This window comes from Pyrus communis, chromosome 8 (assembly GCF_963583255.1).
Source record: "Pyrus communis chromosome 8, drPyrComm1.1, whole genome shotgun sequence".
NCBI classification, from domain to species: Eukaryota; Viridiplantae; Streptophyta; class Magnoliopsida; order Rosales; family Rosaceae; genus Pyrus; species Pyrus communis.
This window is the reverse complement of record NC_084810.1, coordinates 13,495,544-13,501,853: the sequence shown is the minus strand read 5'-3', so window position 1 is coordinate 13,501,853 and position 6,310 is coordinate 13,495,544.

The window sequence follows — 6,310 nt, the reverse complement described above, 5'->3', positions numbered from 1 at the left end:
AGGTCTAATCTAATGGATGTGGATTGAGCATTTTTACATTACTGTTAATAGTGTGAAGTGTGTGGGGGTGTATGTAGAAAAGTAAGGCATATATTCAAAGTGTGAGTATGATGATACTATAAAAAAAGTACGTGTAGGGGTGTGGTCAATTTGAATTTCAGAGGATTTCAAAAAGACATTTTTAAGTGTTAGATTTCAAAGGATAGTAGAATTCTTTCCATTTTTTAAATGGATTTTTAAGGATGGTTGATTAAAGAATTGAATGGATTTTGAGAGACTCTCTTGTCACTTTTAAAAATTATTATTTTTAAATAAAAACATAAGATTAAACTTGAAAAAATAATGAAGAATTGTGCCCAGTTCTCTAGAGTAACCCCTAATCCTCCATGGTCCTCCACTAGTAGAAAAGTTCAAATGCAAATTCCCAAAGTATACCTTCCACCATAATCATTCATGAAAGCATGATTTAGAAGGATTCCAAGGGTAGATAAAATGGTTGGGTTGAGGGCTTCCTGTCACATCCCGGCCCGGAGCGGATCACTTCCCGGGCCCGCTCCACCACCGTAGCACGATATTGTCCGCTTTGGGCTTACCATTCCCTCACTGTTTTGTTTTTGGGAACTCACGAGCAACTTCCCAGTGGGTCACCCATCATGGGATTGCTCTAGCCCCCTTCTCGCTTAACTTCGGAATTCCTACAGAACCCGAAGCCAATGAGCTCCCAAAAGGCCTCGTGCTAGGTAAGGATGGGAATATACATATAAGGATCACTCCCCTAGGCAATGTGGGATGTCACAATCCACCCCCCTTAGGGGTCCGACGTCCTCGTCGGCACACTCGCGACCAGGGTTAGGCTCTGATACCAAATTGTCACATCCCGGCCCGGAGCGGATCACTTCCCGGGCCCGCTCCACCACCGTAGCACGATATTGTCCGCTTTGGGCTTACCATTCCCTCACGGTTTTGTTTTTGGGAACTCACGAGCAACTTCCCTGTGGGTCACCCATCATGGGATTGCTCTAGCCCCATTCTCGCTTAACTTCGGAATTCCTACGGAACCCAAAGCCAGTGAGCTCCCAAAAGGCCTCGTGCTAGGTAAGGATGGGAATATACATATAAGGATCACTCCCCTGGGCGATGTGGGATGTCACACTTCCCATGTAAATTCAAGCCAACATAATGAACTCGATATATTTGGAATTAAGAACATGATAGTAGAAAGAAGATAAGAGGGCAATTGAGTAGTTGGGAAATTGTAATATGGTCAAATTGAATCGAATTCTATAAACCGAAAGAATAATCTGATTAAAAATAAATAAAAACAAACCCAAGTGAGAGATCTTAGTTAGGTTATTTTAGAGGAGTGGGGTGGGTGGCTGAGTGTAAGATCCCACATCGCCCAAGGGAGTGATCCTTATATGTATATTCCTATCTCTACCTAGCATGAGGCATTTTGGGAACTCATTGGCTTCGAGGTCCATCGGAACTCCAACGTTAAGCGAGTTCGTGTGAAAGCAATCCCAGGATGGGTGACCCAGTGGGAAGTTCTCGTGTGAGTTCCCAGAAACAAAACCGTGAGGGCGTGGTCGGGGCCCAAAGCGGACAATATCGTGCTACAGTGGAGTCGAGCCCAGGATGTGGTGGGGGCCGGGGTCAGGATGTGACACTGAGCCGCTAGAAGAGATGAAGTAAGGATGGGTTTCTCTAGGAAAATGGAGAGTGAGAAAGAAAGATCGAGTTGCAAAGTGGATAGAGAAAGAAAGAAAGCAAGAGGGTTGAAAAGAAGTCATAGGAGTGGAGGTAGGATTTTGTTATGCTTATCATCCCTTCTCAAATCCTACAAAATCTCTTATTGATGAAATCCTTCAAATTTTCTGAATTTTTTACTTATACATTTGCATGGACTCTATAAAAATCCTTTAAAATCCTAGTTGATTGCACTAGGATGAGTCCTTATTTTTTTTTAACAAAATGGAGGGTGAGAAAGAAAGATCGAGTTGCAAAATGGATAGAGAGAGAAAGAAAGCAAGAGGGTTGAAAAGAAATCCTAGGAGTGGAGGTAGGATTTTGTTATACTTATCATTCCTTCTCATATCCTACAAAATCTCTTATTGATGAAATCCTTCAAATTTTCTGAATTTTTTTCTTATACATTTGCATGGGCTCTATAAAAATCCTTTAAAATCCTAGTTGATTGCACTAGAATGAGTCCTTATTTTTTTTTTTATTTTTTTTTTTTTTTTTTTAACAAACGATATTATCTACACTAAGGGAAAGGGTGGGCTTAGCCTAGGCCTAGCAATTTTTGACAAGACTCGTTAATCTGACACAAAACGAAATTAACAAGTTATCGAGTCGACACGATAATGAATCGGGTCGTTATTGGGTAAACCGATAAGCACCTGTTAAGATAACGGGTTGGTCCAGGTATACACGTGGGTAACCCGATACATGATAAGTAAAATATTAATTTAATAATTTTATACCCCTAAAAATACTATAATAATTATGTATCATACATATATATATAATATTATATATATTAAATTTAATTTAAAAAATTTGGAAAAAATGAGGTAATATATTTTTATATGGCATAGCACTATGTTTTATTTCTTTTCATAATTATTTTGGTAAACTTCTCATAATTTGAATGGTTTATAATGTTTGGTTTTTCTGTACTTAATTTATACGGAAAAGAGTCCTGATGTGGGAAACCTTACTTAAAACATCATCAACATAACTCTTGAAGGCAATAGATCAAGCCAAAGTTCCAAGACAATTTCCCCATGATGATCGATGAAAATTGAAGGATTATGTAAAGAAATAACATGCAAGCTTTGAGTTTCATTGGCAAAATTTTAACTTCTGAGAAAGGCTTCACAACTTTGAAAAGAAAAACTCATTCATTTTGCATATCATTGCACATTTGATATTTTGTAGTAGACTAGTAGTGTATTTGTCACATCCCGGTCCGGACCCCTACCACATCCCGGGCTCGACTCCACCGTAGCATGATATTGTCTGTTTTGGGCCCTGACCATGCCCTCACGGTTTTGTTTCTGGGAACTCACACAAGAACTTCCCAGTGGGTCACCCATCCTAGGAATGCTCTCGCCCGAACTCGCTTAACTTCGGAGTTCCGATGGAACCCGAAGCCAGTGAGCTCCCAAAAGGCCTCGTGCTAAGTAGAGATGGAAATATACATATAAGGCTTACAGGATCCACTCCCCTGGGTGATGTGAGATGTTACAATATTGGTGTTATTTTATTAAGCTCTTATTTTGGAGTGTAGATGTAGTACTTAACGACAAATGTGTTTTTATGTTTTGAAGTAATATTTATGTAGTAATGTGGTATGTGCAAATTTAAGGAAAAAATAATATTTTTCTTTACGGGTCATAACAGGTCGAGTCATTTTATCTGTTGGGCAAAGTGAACGACATGTTAAAGACCCATTAAAATAACGGGTGTGACATGACACGGCCCATTAAGATAACAGGTGTTACATGAACATGACACAAAACACGACTCGTTTGCCAAGCTTAGCTTAGCCTCACAATGGACGAGCAATAATAGAGTTCAAATTCGCCTTTGGCGAGAATCAAATCTAAGATCTCTTTTAAAATGCCTTAAAATACTTGTGTGGGGTATAAGGCCATCTCCAACTAAAGGAGGGCCAAAAGGCTCCCTTTAGCCCTATAGCCTTGTAAGAAATTATATTTTAATGAACAGTGTCAAGCTATATTTTATACCATCTCCAACCGAGGGGCCAAAAGGCCATAGGCCGAATATAGCCCTTTGACAAAAAAAACCATCTCCAACCGAGAGGGCCTAAGGCGATAAGCCAAATATAATTTATTATTTTAATTGAATTAATATGGTTACTTAAATTAAACTACTATATTAAAATAAGGCTTTCAGACATATTTTGAGTGTCACTTGTCGCCAAATGAATAAACCTTCAGATTTCTTATATTTATGTAATCTTAATAATTTTTTGGATAGGATTTCGAGTGACACGTATCGCTAACATTAGTAACTCTCCAGATTTCTTATCTTTATGTACTCTCAATAAATTTTCGGATAGGATGCATGTGTCGTTAAAGTGAGTAACTCTCTAGATTTTTTATCTTTATGTAATCTTAATAATTTTTCGGATAGGACTTCCGAGTGCCACATGTCGAGATGTAATTGGTTGTGCAAATTTTAGATGAGATTCTTATCTACGTGGCATTTCTTATCTTCAGCTTCCAATGTTATTAAATTGGCTGGATATTGGGGTAGAATTCACATACCTTCATCTTTGCCCTCTCCAATATGTCTTTCAATTTAAGTTTGCAATTAATTCCAACCTTGGATCCTCTTCACATTCCAACTGGGAGTCCTCATCCAATTCTGAATTGGAAGATAAGTGGGCGCAGATAAGATAAGAAAATGAGGAATCTAATGAAGAAGATGAATCATGGCGCAACACACCATATATTGCAGCAATGGCTGGGGTCATGGTGTGTAAGGAAACTGAAGAACAACCTTAATGGGGTGGCTCTGTTGCTGGTCGCTCTTACAAACCACGAAATAGAGAGATGGCGCATGAGACTCTGATGGACAACTACTTCAACTCCAAGCGGTGTACACAAAAAAGGATTTCAGACATCTCTTTCAAATGAGGCGTCATGTCTTTGAGCGTTTACTTCGTGATGTCTAACATGTCAATCCATACTTTCAACAAAAAATGGATAGAGCAAGCAATTATGGTTTCTCACCTCATCAAAATGTTACTATTGCACTCCGAATGCTGGCCTATGCCTCCCCAGCTGATGCGATAGATGATACATATGGTATGTCTGAGTCTACATGCCTTGATAATCTTGCTGAATTCTGTCACACAATTGTTCAAATGTACAAAAAGGAATACCTTCATGAACCAAATCAAGCAGATTTGGCTCGGATCATTCGCAAAGCTGAAGATCGTAGCTTTCCAAGCATGATAGGGTCATTAAATTGCATACATTGGCAGTGGAAGAACTGTCCCACCATATGGCAAGGAGGATTAGCGGAAGATTGAGAAAGCCAACTATTGTGTTAGAGGCGGTTGCCTCGTTTGACACGTGGATCTGGCATGCTTTCTTAGAGTCCCAGAATCCCAAAATGACATTACAGTACTCTGGCGTTCACCCCTCTTTAATAACCTAACGGAGGGTAAATCACCTCAACTTGACTATTACATCAACGAGTGTCAATACAATATGGGGTATTACTTGGCAAATGGCATCTTCCCAAAGTGGGTGACACTTGTCCAAGCAATTGTAAACCCTGTGGATGACACCCAAAGGTGGTTTACCTTACACCAAGAGGCATACCAGAAAAATGTTGAGAGAGATTTCGATATTCTACAAGCACGGTGGAGGATCATTAAGGAACCAACAAGACGATGGAATCGAGATAAATTGAACTCCATCATGATGTCGTGCATCTTATTACACAACATGATTGTGGAGGATGAGTGAGATGACTATATTGATGGAGAGTCTGATGACGACCAAGATGATCCAAATAGGTCAAGTATGGCTCGTGCGAAAATATATGATGGGCCTAATTTACCTTTGGATGCAAGAACTGGTAATATCTCTTTAAATGAGTACATGAGGCGCTATAGGATGATACGTTTGCATGCCATAAACAAGTACCTACAACAGGATCTTGTTGCACATCTTTGGGCCAAAAGAACCATGGAGTAGGTGTTTAAGTTTTATGTTGTTAAATGTTTTGTTTAATGTTGTTTAAGTTTGAATAACTCCCCCAAGTAGTACTAAGGTGGATATTGTGTTGTTTAATGTTGTTTAAGTTTCATGTTGTTTAATGTTGTTTAATATAAAGAATACAACAACTTAAATTTAAAAACTACAACTTAAATATTAAAGTCTACAACAACTTCAATTTAAAGACTATAATCATCATCATCTTCATCCGCCATTGTAGGAGTATAGTCGGATGTAAACAACTTTCGTCGAGCCATAACTTCCCTCTTTTTCCTATCAAAATATGTCTTACTCATTTGAGTGTACTCTAAAGTGTTCATTTGCATGTTCCTATCATTCATCTCTTTTGGTAATCGCAATGAGGACGCCATTTCCTCTCGAAAGGCTAAATCATCATTTGCCTTGCCATTTTCCTTCAATTTCGGGCCTTATTTCATCCCGTAGCCCTAGGTATGGAAGATTCACCCGGAGACATATTTTCAACCTTTGTTTCTTGAATGATAGGAGATCTTTGTTCATCTCCAACTGCATTTGAGGAAACATTTCCA